Source organism: Ambystoma mexicanum, chromosome 8 (assembly GCF_040938575.1).
Source record: "Ambystoma mexicanum isolate Mex_15411 chromosome 8, UKY_AmexF1_1, whole genome shotgun sequence".
NCBI lineage: Eukaryota > Metazoa > Chordata > Amphibia > Caudata > Ambystomatidae > Ambystoma > Ambystoma mexicanum.
The window spans coordinates 822,168,606-822,182,641 of NC_090929.1; the positions used below are offsets into that span (position 1 = coordinate 822,168,606).

Below are 14,036 nucleotides of genomic sequence, written 5' to 3' on the forward strand. Positions count from 1 at the left end.
ACTTTCTCTCTGCACACCAACCACGAGCTTCCGTTATATGTGCATTTATTTATTTATTTATTTATTTATTTATTTATATTATATATTTTTACATATATTACAATGTTTATGTGCCATCATAACAATCAACTTTTTTTAACTTCTTTGTCACTGCCTCCTGATTACACCCATTTATTTTCTCAAGGGACTCTATCCGTTTCCACATGCTCAAGCTGCCTGATCTCATGTCTGGGATGGCATGGTTTGATTTGATTTACATGGACAAACTGCTCTATTGCTGTTTCACCTTCATTTTTCAAAATTTTATACACTACAGGAGAGACTTTATCTATAATTCGAAATGGCCCCTGCCAGGCTGCTAGAAATTTAGAATTTTTCTGTTTACTTTTTCCAAAATGAAACTTGTACACCTGATCCCCTACACTGTATTCCTTTACTGATGTCTTTTTATCATAATATGACTTAGCACTGTCAGCAGCTCTTTCCAGATTTCTCTGCACAAAAGCAAATGCGTGTTGCAAATGCCTCCTCAGTTCATCAATATATTCATGAACTGTGGATGCACTCACTAGAGTTTGCTCATGTGTTCTGTATAGTAGGTGTTGTGGTAACACCATTTTCCTACCTGTTAAGACCTCATGGGGGCTAACACCTGTTGCTTTGGCAGGAGTCGACCTGATTGCCATCAGAACCAACGGTAAACGTAAATCCCAGCTGGAACCTGCTTCTGCCACAGATTTCTTTAAAATATCCACAACAGACCTATTGCTTCTTTCAACTGTACCTGAAGACGCCGCCCGATATGCGATATGTAGTTTCCTTTTCACACCTAGTATTTGCCATACCTTACTCATTAGAGCACTTGTGAAATGACTTCCTCTGTCTGACTCAATTCTTTGTGGCAACCCAAACCTTGAGAACACATGGTTCACCAGCAATGTGGCTGCTGTTTGCGCACTACAATCTGGTGCAGGAATGCATTCAATCCACTTTGACATCAAACATACCACACTCAAAATATAACGGTGTCCCCTGCTCGACCTTTTTAAAGGACCTACATAGTCTATTTGCAAATCTGACCATGGGAGAGTCAGGCCTCTTTTCATCAATGGTGCTCTGTGCATTGGTGAAGCAGGTTTAAATTGGGCGCATACTAGACATCCTCTAGTATATAATTCCACATCTTGGGACATATGAGGCCAGTAAGCATAATCTTTTAGTATTTCTAAGGTTTTTTGTGAACCTCTATGGCCTGCAGTTATGGCATCATGTGCATGGTGTAGCATTAGTCCTCTGAATGAAAGGGGTACTACCCACTGTATTTGTCCTGTTATGGACTCTCTAATCATGAGTCCATCCTGTAATCTGATTCGTGTTTTGTTCTTTAATAACACCCTCAACTCTTCTTTTCCCATACAATCATTTTCTGTTAAAGGATTTTGTTCAGGATCTATCAAATGATTATAATAGATTCCCAAAATTTGATCATTCTTTTGTGCCTCAATCAAATCTTGGTCTGGCGTGTCATGACTCCACTGCACCACCGGTTGATCTACCTCCTTTGGTGCTTTAGAACGTGTGACTGCATCAATTTGTATTTCACCCATTAAATAATCAATAGGTAGCAATTCTCCCATCACAGCCCCAATCTTAGCCAGATGGTCTGCCTTATCATTTCCCTCCTTATCCTCTCCTGGTGTTTTTAAATGCCCACAAATTTTTCTCCAGTATATTGTTAAATTATTTTCTGACACCAATTTGTCTATGGCTTGTATCATTTTTCCATGTTTAAGTGGCTTTTTGTTGTATGTAACCATGCCTCTTGCTTTCCAACCAGGCAAATACTCCACAAAGCTATTCCGTGCATAGTCAGAATCAGTCACCAGGACAATTTCACTGAACTTTTTATCAACTGCAGTAGCAATTGCTTTATAGATGGCTGCCAATTCCGCCACCTGACTGCTCTTATCTCCAATCCTCATCCCTATACTAGGAACGCCTTCACATTTCAACCAGACATTTCCTATTCCTGCCACTAATTGTTTATTACTGTCATTTTCAATGTGAAAAGCACAACCATCCACATATACAGTTGGCAAATCCTTGCATGTTTTTTCATCAAAAGCTTTGTGTGGTGATTGTTCAAATTCCTGTAAACTAGCTTCCACTTCCATTTCATTTGGTATTTGTTCAGCTGCACAGTCATGTAAGTCAGCTAACCCTTGAGCAATTGGGCTCTTTTTATTTTGTCCATATCTTACTTCTACGGGAAAACCTTGTAATGCCAGCGTCCATGAAGTGATTCTGGATTGCGCTAGATTGCCTGATCTAATTCTTTTACTCTCTAAAAATTGCAAAGGTTGATGATTTGTTTCAATAATCACCTTTTCTCCCTGAACAATGGGGCGAAAATGTTGTAGCGCCCACACAGTGGTTAATAGGGCCTTCTCACATTCATTAAATTTCATTTCAACTTGGGAAAATGCCTTACTTGCATATGCAATGGTTTTGTGATTCAAATCGTGTTTTTGTGATAACACTGCTGACATACAATGTTCAGAAAAGCCTATTTCTATAAAGAAATCCCTGTCCTTTGTGGGGTATGCTAAACATGGTGCCTTTACAAGACATTCCTTCAATCTAGCCACTGCATCAGACTGCTCTCTTTCCCATCTCCAGGGAGTATTTAGTTTAAGCAGTTTAGTTAATGGTTGAGTGATTTCTGCATAATTCTCAATGAACTTTCTGTTATAGCCTGTCATCCCTAATAAACTTTTTACTCCTTTCACATTTTTAGGATCTTTTAATCTTTGAATGGCCTCTATTTTCTTCCTTTGTGGATTTAGCCCATGTTCAGTCACTTCATGCCCTAGAAAGTTCACTTTTTTCTTGCACCATTGTGCTTTTTGCAAAGATACTTTGGCGCCTGCTTTCTGCAATTGGCCAAGTATATGTCTTATTTCATCAAAATGGCTTTTAAGGCTTTCATTTTTTATCAGGACATCATCCACATAAACTATTGTTCCTCTTTCCGCTGCATCCGGCATGGCCTTTCTCAAAAATATGCCAAATTCACTCCCACTATTGATGTACCCGAACGGAGCTCTAAGCCAGGCATATTGAGTCCTGTCAAATGTAAAGGAAAATAGGTGTTGTATCTCCTCTGCCAATGGCACACACCAATATCCAGATGTGAGATCTAATGTGGTAAATACATTTGAACCATGTATCTGAGCTAGGCCCTGATCAATGAATGGTAGTGGCCATCTAGATACTGGTACTCTTTTATTTAACTCTCTTAAGTCTGCACACAGCCGCCATTGACCATTTGGCTTTAACACACCTAAAATAGGCGTATTGGATGTGCTATGAATGGGCCTAATTATTCCCCGTGATTCCAAATTTTTAATAATCTCTGCCAATGATTCTAAACACGCCAGCGGTAGTCTATACTGGCGTACAAACACTGGATTTCTGCTACAACCTTCTGGTAGTGTGGCCACATGTAAATCAGTTAAACCACAATCATAAGCATCTTTTGCAAATACATCCTTAAACTCCATAAATATTTCCCTCAGGTCGTTTCGATCCCCATCGCTGTCACATGCATCCGCTAAGGAGATCTGCTCTTCTACCATTTTGGAAAATTCTGGAAACTCTTCTGGTAAAGGAATCTCAGCGCTTTCCTCTAACTGTGTGGCTGTGTCTTTTTGTAGAGCTGCCACTTTCAAATATTTTGGCATATCAGCTTCCACTTCAATGGGCTGATTTCCTGTTTCATTTTCATTTAAATTAAATATTATGCAATCCTCTTGATGGCAGCACACTGTCTCATTTGAATCATAAGGATACACAGAATGAATTTTAAATATTCCTTTGGGCTGAGAGTCCAGGTGTTCTGGCAACTCGCCCTTGGCATCTACATATTTTTCAGGAATATTCCCAATCACCATGTTATTTAAATCTGCCGTATAATGTGATTTTTGTATGGCCATTCCTAATGGGGAGTTTTCCTCTAAATGAATATCCTGACAACCTTTATTATTTACCATGATTTTTACAGATCCCTCACCAATGTCTACCAATGGAATGTATTCATAATCCAGGCCTTGCTGTTTTATGGATTCATTCAGGCATACAAATGCATCAGAGCCTTTCATCTGCTGTCCATTTTTGCATTTCAGTGTTATTGCAAACTGTTTTGTAAATGCAGGAATAATAGTATTTTTCCTCATTTGTAATTCGACTGCATAAGGAACTAGTTGTGCACAATGATAAGCCCTTCTTTTGTCTTCAAATTCAGGTGCCGGCCCACCTAGGCGTGACCATATTTTTTGATTAAGGAAATCTAACACCATACACATTCTGTGCATGATGTCATTGCCCATGTAAAATTCATTTTGTGCTCCATTCACTATCCATACATTATGGTAAATTGCTTTCTGCCCAATGCTAATTTTAAGCATGCATCTGCCTGCAATTCGGTTTTCAAAGTCTGGACTGTCCAACCCAGAAACATATTGGTTTTTAATCCTAAATTTCGGGATTTCTTCCCTCTCCATAATTTTTTGCAACAATTTCTCATTAATGAAACTCCTTTCATGTTCAAGCGCTAAAGTGGCTTTTATTGTTTTAAGATAATCATTTATACCAACGTGAACCCATGGTTGCTCATCTTCCATGTGTATTTCTGCCAGAGTGGTAATGTGTTTTTCTGAATCTGTTTTAGGAACAATATTCTGTTTGCATGTTTTCTCTTTTAAATAGAAACGTAATGTGTGTTCGTCTATGGCAGTCTGCCAATCTTTCCTTGGGTCCAAGTATATTTGTACAGGTAGTTTTTCATTGTCGCTCTGATCTTTGTCTTGACACATTAATATAACAGTGACACTAGGTATGCAGCTATTCTGGAGATATACCTCCACAGCATCATTTGTTTTGGCAACGGTGTGACATTCTTTTATATTGCTGTTTTGTGATTTTAGTTTCTTAGGCCTCAATGGTTTTTTGGTTAAGGACCACAGCACTCCATTCACCCCATCTATGAGAGGAGACAATCTTTTCAGGCAATCTGTCCCCATCAGAAATGGAATTTCACAAATAGATGTGATCAATACCTCTTGTTTCATTCTGTGCTTTCCTATTTTTATGTCAACCTCAGTTACACCTATGATGGGCACCTCCTCCCCATTAAAGTTATGCACTGGGCCTTGATTTGCCTTCACTGTGATCTGACTCTGTGGAGGCCTCCCTTCATTGATACTCTTTACCAGCTCCTTGGACATAATTGTGGCCTGTGCGCCAGTGTCAATCATAGCGAAGGTGTGGCATTTTTCTTCTACAGTGATGGGTGCATAATATCTGTCCTCAACTTCCTCTAATACACATAAGAAATGTGAATTCTTACTGATTTCAGGGCTCACCTTTCTCAGGTCTTTTTCACTTTTGGCTAAGCACATTGGTAAATGAAAAGACATTTTTCCCTCCTTTTTACCCATTTCTGTGCGAGATATTTTATTCATTTCTCCATGTTCAGAGGTTTTTTGGAGTGTGGCCACTGTTCGCCCATCCATCTGGGTAACATCAGAGACCACATTACAACCTCCCAACTGAACATGTGTAACAACATCATTCAGCAATTTGTCATTTTTTAATTCTGTGCATTTGTGATCATTTAGTGTAATACCAGCCCTTTCAGCCTCTTCAAAAATATGTGGCTCAAAGAATTCTTCAGGTGATTGACTTGTACCCTCCTTGTGAGTATTTCCTTTTTCTGTCTGTGTTTGGTCATTGTTTTGCTTGCCCAGGGAAGGAGCTATGGCATCCCCACTTACTCCCTGTTCACTGGTATTCCCCATGCATGAGTCATTTTTCTTAAATCTGTTCCTTTGTTCTTTTGGAATTCCTAATGTTTCTTTTTCATTTGTGCAAATCTTTACTGTTTTATTTAGCTCTAAGTTAAACCGTACCTCTTTCTTAGAAGTATTTGCACTTTCTGTCACAATTTCATTTACTGGTACTTTCATTTTTAATCCATTAGGCATCTCAGAGTCGTTATGCAAAATTATATCAGAGCAATCTGTCATTTTGGCACTGCAGTTATCATGAGTACTTAGTCACTTTTCGGAAGCCCCCCGGTCATTGCTATGGCCATCAGCCCCCTCTTTGGAAGGTTGTTTTTGCGCTGTATAGAGCTTTCCTATTTGCTCAGCTAACATTTTCACTTGGGCCTCAAGGCACTGGAACCTTTCCATCTCTCTAGGATCCTCTTTCTGTGGCCTAGGTCGATATTGGTTGTTTTCCCCCTGATTGGATCTATTCTGATACCTCTCAGGTGATTGATACCGGTTGGGATGGTTTCTGAACTCTTGATTCATTTGTGGAGGGGAGCGGGTTGCACCCATCCTTTGATTATAGTCCCCTGGTGGGGAATCATTGTACTGGCGTGGACTGTAGTTCACGTTTTGCCTCATGTCCTGTCTCTCAGATTGTGGGTACTGGCCCCTATGTTGATTTCCATTATCAGTAAATCGATCCACATATCGGGGCCTATCCTGATTACCATATATCATGGTGTTGGGATCAAACCTACTCTGTGTCCCCAATGACTGGTAGGGACCATCATTTCTTTGATCTTGATTTTGTCTCTGGTTATTGTTCATACCTGCCATATCAGGCCGATATCTTACCCGGGGTCTATCCCCTAAATATCTAGGGCTGATGTAGCTCTCTCTATTACTAGGATCATGTGTTTGGAACATTGGTACAGGAAATGGCGATCTTTGTTGATTACCCCTTTGTTCAGGTGTCACATTATTTTTACCTTGGCTTTGAGCAGACTCAAGGGACATTTTGGCTGACCTGATTTCCATTACTGTGGCTGAGGGTTCTTTAGATTTAGGCCTAATATCTTTCATTTTATCACTTTCTCTACCCTGACAATAGAGTACCTCATATAGCTTTGTGCTTTGATGTACAATCCATTCAAGGGACTTGTCACGGTCAAATTCACGGACCAATTGGGATATGATGTCTTTCTGTAGCCCATAGAAGTATGCGGTTTTAAACTCATTGGAATTTGAGTCAAAAGATACATCAAAGCGAGAGAATGCTCTTTTTAAGTCTTGTAAAAATTGGCGAGGGGATGTATTAGGTCCAGCAGTAATAGTGTACGCGACTTTCTTTGCCTCCTGCAATGACTGAAAAGGAGAAAAATGACGCCTAATTTCTTTTTCAAACTCCAGCCATGTCATATTCTGCTGTTCATTTAATCCCCTTATGATGCTGGCCGTCGGGGCATCTAAAGTTAAATGAAAATATTGTCTGTACTGTTCCTTAGGTATCTGGAGCGCTTTAAAAATGTCATGTACCGCTTCTAAGTGATCCTCAATGCAGCATTCACCTCCCTTTTTAAATGGTTTGATCAGGGCTTTAATGGATTTCATTATTTTTATGGGGCTACTTGTTGCAATGCATGGAATTGCACTATTTTGTGATTCAATCCTGTTTTCAGGTGTATGAGATTGGTGGCTGCCCCCAATGGGAGTATCAAATCCCCCAAGGGCGCTGCAACCAAGTTCAGTCACCGGCCCTGTCACTGGGGCACTAGCTCTTTGGGCAGAGCTAGAATTCACCTCCACTCCATTGAATGTGGTACCCTGCCGCCTCTCCTGGGACCTGGGAATGCACATTTGCTGTTCTAAGTCCTTACACTTTTTAAGGAGTCTGTTGGCTTCATCATGCAAATAATTATTTTCATCACTCATTTTATTAATCGCCTCCTGCATATCGCACATTTGCATTTGGCATTCATTGAACTCTTTATTTCTCTTGTCTCTTTCTTGGATCATTTTAATCATTTCTTGTTCTGCACTCTGGAGATCACCTTCTTTTTCGCAATGTTCTTTTTGTAAAATCTGCATTTCTGAAACAACCTCATCTTTATCCTGCCTAATGTGATCCACTAAGGCTTTTAAGTGTGTCAATTCTTGCTCACTATCTTCAAATTGTTTCTTGCTTTTGGATAACTGAGTATCAAAGTCTCTGCATTTTAATTGCATGTCTTTTTGGCATACATCCAATTCTGCTCTCAACATTTCCTGATTTTTACTTGCCCCATCTAATTCAGTCTTTAACCTGTTAATTAGCTGAGTATCATTCTCTTGCATTCGCAGGGACTTGTTTAAAATAAACCATATTTTGCCGCATAGCCGTATTAAACAGTCTTTCTCTGCACTTTTATCGGCTGCATTCAATAATCTTGTAAGGCAGACCTGAATTATGCTGCCTTCTGCAAAAATATTGTCTAGTTTTTCTTTCTGCACCTCACCCTGAATGTGGTTACTCCAGTCTAACGTGCTATTCGAAGACCAATACCCATGTGCAAATAACTTTGCCTCTAAATATTGCACTAGATCTGAGAATGTGGTTTCCCTTTGTGACATTCTGAAATTCGTTTTTAGTGGCACACTGCTATTATAAAATGGGTTCCCTTTAATGTGCAAATGGCAGTGTGAGACACGCTTGCCACGCCCAGTAGGTACTCTATGATCACTTTCCCGGCCAACGCACCATAAATATGTAGGGTATTTTGTGGAGATTTGGGGCCTGACGGTATTTTATTACCGCCGAAAAATAACTTAGCAATAATCACTCTTTGTATTCAGATTTGGCCATGTGCAACAATAATACAATGGACATGCATTATTTCAGCACCCAGACCTGCATATTTGGTACACGTGGTTGGTGGTATTTTGGTGAGCATACTTCCCTTGTTTTATTTGTGGCCCCAATGTCCAGAATCCCTTATCTTTGCTTAGATTTTTCGTGTGATCACTAGAGAGACCTCAGACCTGCATTCTAGGAATACCACATTTCCAGTGATAGTGTTGGTGTGCCACCATGGGCGAACTCACTGACTTATTTACGACAGAGAGCTATATGTGGTAGTCTTGTGGTAATTTCCACTACCTTATATACGGTAGGGAGCTATGTTCAGAGAGTCTCTCTTCCCGTTGGCTCATGTACCTCCAACAAGTTATGCTACAGTTACTCACAATTATTCATACTGATTCTGACATACACACATCTGTCTTAAAATGACCATTGCACTGTTTAAAAATCTCCCCACATCATTGGCATTGTAATGGTAAATAGAAAATAAACCACCCGTCTGTTTTCAAATATTTTCTGTATTATAAAAGTTGCATTTAGACATGATCTCATTCTTTACAGAAATAAATAAAATGGTACAGTAAAAGCATTTTCTATGTCACACTGCAAAGAGCGTGGCGGAGAACAGAACTCAAATTGCAACGTTGGTATTTGTTTAAGACACGCACAGGAATCCTACACTGACTGCATATTTTCGTGCACACACCCGGCTCCCACGCTTAGGTAATTACCTTATCTGAGTGTTCTTCAGTTGTTCTCTTTGTGAATGTGGCTCTCTTGGATTAACTCCAGCAAAAAGGAACGCTTGCCTTCTCAAGCCGGGGTCATTGCCTGGAATTCTCAGCTTTTTCAGATAGGAATGCCTCAGCCAGTGGAAAGGTTTTTCTTTCAGCTCTCCCCAGTCTCGACTGCAGCAGGACACCGGAATTTGCATTCAGTCAGGACCCCACAGCCAGGTCTTCTCCCCAGTAGTGCAGAAAGATGTCTGCCTGTCTTTTTCCCTGATACTGCCCACTAAAACTTTCCTCTCAGCCCTCTGTATGACGTGTCCCAATGAAATCCATCATCTCTCATCCTCCTACTCTTCAACAATAGCTTTGCTTATACATTTGCAATTGTTGCAAATCTGACTTCCTCCTTCCTGCAGTTACTGTGCACAAAAACACAGAGAATCAGGCAGAGAAGAGAAGAGAAAAATCTGCACACACATTTAAATGGTTTTCAGAGTATGCCTAATTCTGCAGTGGAGAACACATTTTATTAGTGAGTTATATTAAAATAAGGTTTTATTAGTCAGGTTAATGGTTAATAGGTTAGCTGTTAATTTTCAAATGTGTCTCTAGCAATATAGGCATTTCAGGTGAAAAATAGTGTGCATTTTTAAATGAACACGTGTGCTTTTAACTGTAAAAATAGATTTGCATCTTATATGTTAAAATCGTTTTTGACTGAATAGTCTGTCTTTCCTTGTTAATCTGCTAACCCATATAGCAATGCACCGCACCCTTGTGGTGGTGGTGCTGCAAAAAAAAATTTTGCTACTTGTGCAGTATTGCTGTACTCTGTACTGTAACACGCCAAATATCCTTACAGGTTCTTTTAAAAGTGTTGGTATTGTGCTGTCCTAATTCTGCCTTTTCCCTCCCTTTTTAATTAACTTATTGGAGTGCCATCTTAGGTTAAGCGCTCACCTCCGTCTGCAAATAAGTGGTGTTTTAACTAAGACTTGTTCAATAAGTAATCAGGGATGTATATATATTGATAGTGACTGTGTTGGAACTTGCTTGCCATATTAGTGTTAGTGTATTTTACAAGTGTGTTTTTAAATAAATAATTATATACTTTTATACCAAAGCTCTGGTCAGTGTTTGCTTGTGCTACTGTATCTCTGTACCTATTTTGTATACTCTATATACTGTCTAACTCTTCTTGAGAGAAGTCTGGCTGCTCAGCCACAGCTACCAGGTAAATCTGGGTGGTACAGACTGCTAGCAATTGGGTTTACTGCCAACACCTGTAGTCCTAAGCCTTTTGCAGTGGTCCCTAAGGGAACTGCACAGGTTTCTGCCTAACACTGGCGTACAGCGCTGGGATTTGTATTGAGTATACATTTTAGTGTGCTTATAGATATCTTAGTGCAACTAACCACAAAGCTTAGCACTAAAAAGTTTATTTTCTAACCTGTCAACTATGGAAAGTTATAGTCAAGAGTCCCTTGCTACAAAAACTGCTGATTGTTTAAGAGTTCTCTGTAAGCATAAGAATCTCCTGACTAAAGGCAAGAACATTGAGCTAATAGAAAGGTTGTTAGCAAAGCAAAGTCTGGATGGTGGTTCAGAGGAACCTACCACTCCAGCAAATGTAGATAACAGTAATGATATTGATATTGATCAAAGTATCGATAATCTTGGGTCAGAACCAGAAGAGGAGGGTGAGGATGATGTAGTTGTCCCCACTAGGCCTCTATCTGCTCTACCAGCTGTACCTACTGGACCTTTGCCAGGTCCCACATTTAGTCCTCAATATCTGGAACTAGAGAAAATGAAACTTGAATTGGAGTTTAAGAAACTTAATACTCAAGCAAAACAAAGACACCAAGAACTGAATCAAGAACTAAGGCTCAGGGAAATGGAGCTCAAGCATGAGCTAGAGATGAAGAAATTGTCTGTTGAAAATGCTTCTCTCTCCTGATCCTCTAGGAGTTCCAGTCCCAAAAGATCCCGGATGCCTAAAGAGCTTGTGGGTATGTATGAGCCTAAATTGGATGTGTTGGATTGGTTGAGTCTGTTTGAGTATAATCATGGGCTCCTGAACATCACAGGAAATGAGTTACTTTCCTGGTTGTTCTCTAGGCTCCCCCCTGTTGCAACTGATGTGGTAATGGAGTTGGGGGAGGAGGATAAGAAGGATTATGAATGTGTGAAGCTAGCGTTGATAGCTAGATTTGGGAAGACCCCTTCCCAGTACCTTAAGAGGTTTAGGACCCTCAAAAAGCATGATGGTACCCCTCGGGCTACCTGGGTGAGTGAAAGTTTGACGAACTTAGAGGGATGGATTAAGGGTTACAAGGTGAACACTTATGTGGGAATGAAGAATCTTGTGATGTTGGAGTCAATTTATGATGCCTGCTCTCCTGAGCTCAGACAACACTTGTGTCATATCTCACAGAATGAGATGGTCTTTGTGGCACCGATGGTCACAGGTGCGTATGGCAGCCATTGTTTCTCCCAAGATGGCGGTTCCGGCAGGTTGCGGCATTCCAGCCTTGCAGTGGATGCCTGCAACGGAGGCTCCGCCCCCTCAGCAAAGTTCCGGTTATCTGCCGACAGGCACAACGCTCGAGTGCGTTGCTACTCCTTACAATCAGCGCTCCGTAAGTTCGCCCCTAGGCTTTACTACTTGCTATAGCTCTCATTGTTCGATTCTTACCCTTTTCTGTCTCTCTGCTTTCAAAGCTTCCCACCTGCTGCTCCGGAATTGAGGCGTTGCCACTTAACACCCGTTCTCTTCGAGCCAGCGGTCGACTCAGACCTGAATCTTTGCTAGCCATCCGGGATCGCTTACCTTCGTTCAAGTCGGGACACATTGAGCCGGCATTATCGCTCCAGTCTCTCCGGACATTACCCGGCAATTCACTCCGAACCCATTTTCGACTTATCCCACAAGGGGAACTTGCTTACCAGGTATTGTTTGCACGCTTAGTTTAGCTCCGACGCCTTAGTTAGCACTGCCTTCTCTCATCACGTCTCTTCTTATCTCTTCCGGCTCACAGCCGATTCCAGAACTCTCACAACTAGGATCACCCGTAATTTCTTTACGACTAAATTCTGTTTCGCAGGTATTTTAGATTCCTTTCCAATCGATTTAACATACTACGACATTTAGGAGACTCAATACCTTCAACCTTCTTTCTTCTATATTTCAATCATTCAGAAGGAATCCGTATTCTTGCTGTTCTGAATACTTCATTGCACATTTCCTACCTCCATAGGGTAAATATTTCCTTATCCTATATCCAGATCATTTCACCCCTATTTCTATTCCTGAACCTATTGTTCTATAATCTTTACCTTTCTTATTTCCTTGTTGTATTTGCATTCAGTCACCTGGAATCGCAACGGAAACTCACCCCATCCAGTGCAACATAGAAGATTACATCTACTGAGGCGATCAGAGTTTTTTTCCCCAGAGGTTTTCCCTGGAGAGCTCATTCCCTCCTGATTCATTTATCTAGGGAGAGGAAGAGGTTCTCCAGGTGGCCACTCATATTCAACACACACATCTACTGGAACAGGTCAGCGGGTGCATGTTTAGAGGGAGAGTATTATTCCTGAAAAGTCCAATTTATGCAACAGTTATTACAGTTAGCAACGCCCAAAGATAACCAAAAGGTTTACTGGCTTACAGTAAAGTATATATATTTTTTTTTTTTGGGAATCGTATTCTCCCCCTTTCTTTTTTGCTCCTGTTGACATGGATCCGGCTCAGCAGCAACAGTTGTTAGTGGCAGTACAGTCATTGACGGCTGAAGTTCAGGCACCCAAACAGGAGAATGCCGTTTTACGGCAATTCATGGGGAGGGCTCCTAGCTGCTCGGAACTTCCTCCTGGGCCTCTGCCTGGGGGACGTTTTGATGGGGATCCTCATAAGTTAAAGGAGTTTCTGGAGTCTTGCACGGTACAATTTACGTTCAAGTCTGCCTTTTTTCATAATGATAGGGATAAGGTGGGTCACATGATAGCTCAGCTCATGGGTCCAGCTCTAGCCTGGGCCACCCCATTGGTCACGTCAAACAATCCAATTCTTGATTCCTATCCAGCCTTTGTTAATAGTCTTAAGACCATGTTCGGGAGGCAGGAAATCACGGTGTCGACTCAGGAACAATTGTTGGACTTCCGTCAAGGGTCCCTTGATCTCGTGACATATATTACTCGCTTCAAGCAATTGGCAGCAGGTACTTCGTGGGCAGATGACGCTTTGATTACACTTTTTAGACGAGGTTTAAATGAAGACTTGAAGGACGAAGTCTCTAGAGTTCCGCGCCCTCCTAATTTGGCGGAGTTGATTTCGATGGTCATGCAGATGGATTATCTAATTTTGGAGTGGCGGCAGGACAAGAAGCGACAGAAAGGTTTCAGGACTCTGCCGGATTATTCTACTACCTCCCCCAAGGGCGCTGCCCCTGACGAACCTATGCAGATAGGTGCGGCTCGGGGTCCTTTGTCTTCTGAGGAACGGATCCAACGTCGCACTTTAGGATTATGTATGTACTGCGGTTCCAAGGAGCATTCTATTCAAAATTGTCCCATCATTCTCTCTCGGAAGCAGGGAAACGCTCGTACCCGACCGTCAGGGGAACCACG

General features: G+C 41.1%; 1 protein-coding gene across 7 annotated transcripts in view; it reads left to right on the forward strand.

The window, feature by feature from the left end:
* USP54 (ubiquitin specific peptidase 54) overlaps positions 1–14,036 on the forward strand; it is a 2,840,272-nt gene that overhangs the window by 2,338,143 nt on the left and 488,093 nt on the right. The gene's annotated exons all lie outside the window — the stretch shown is intronic.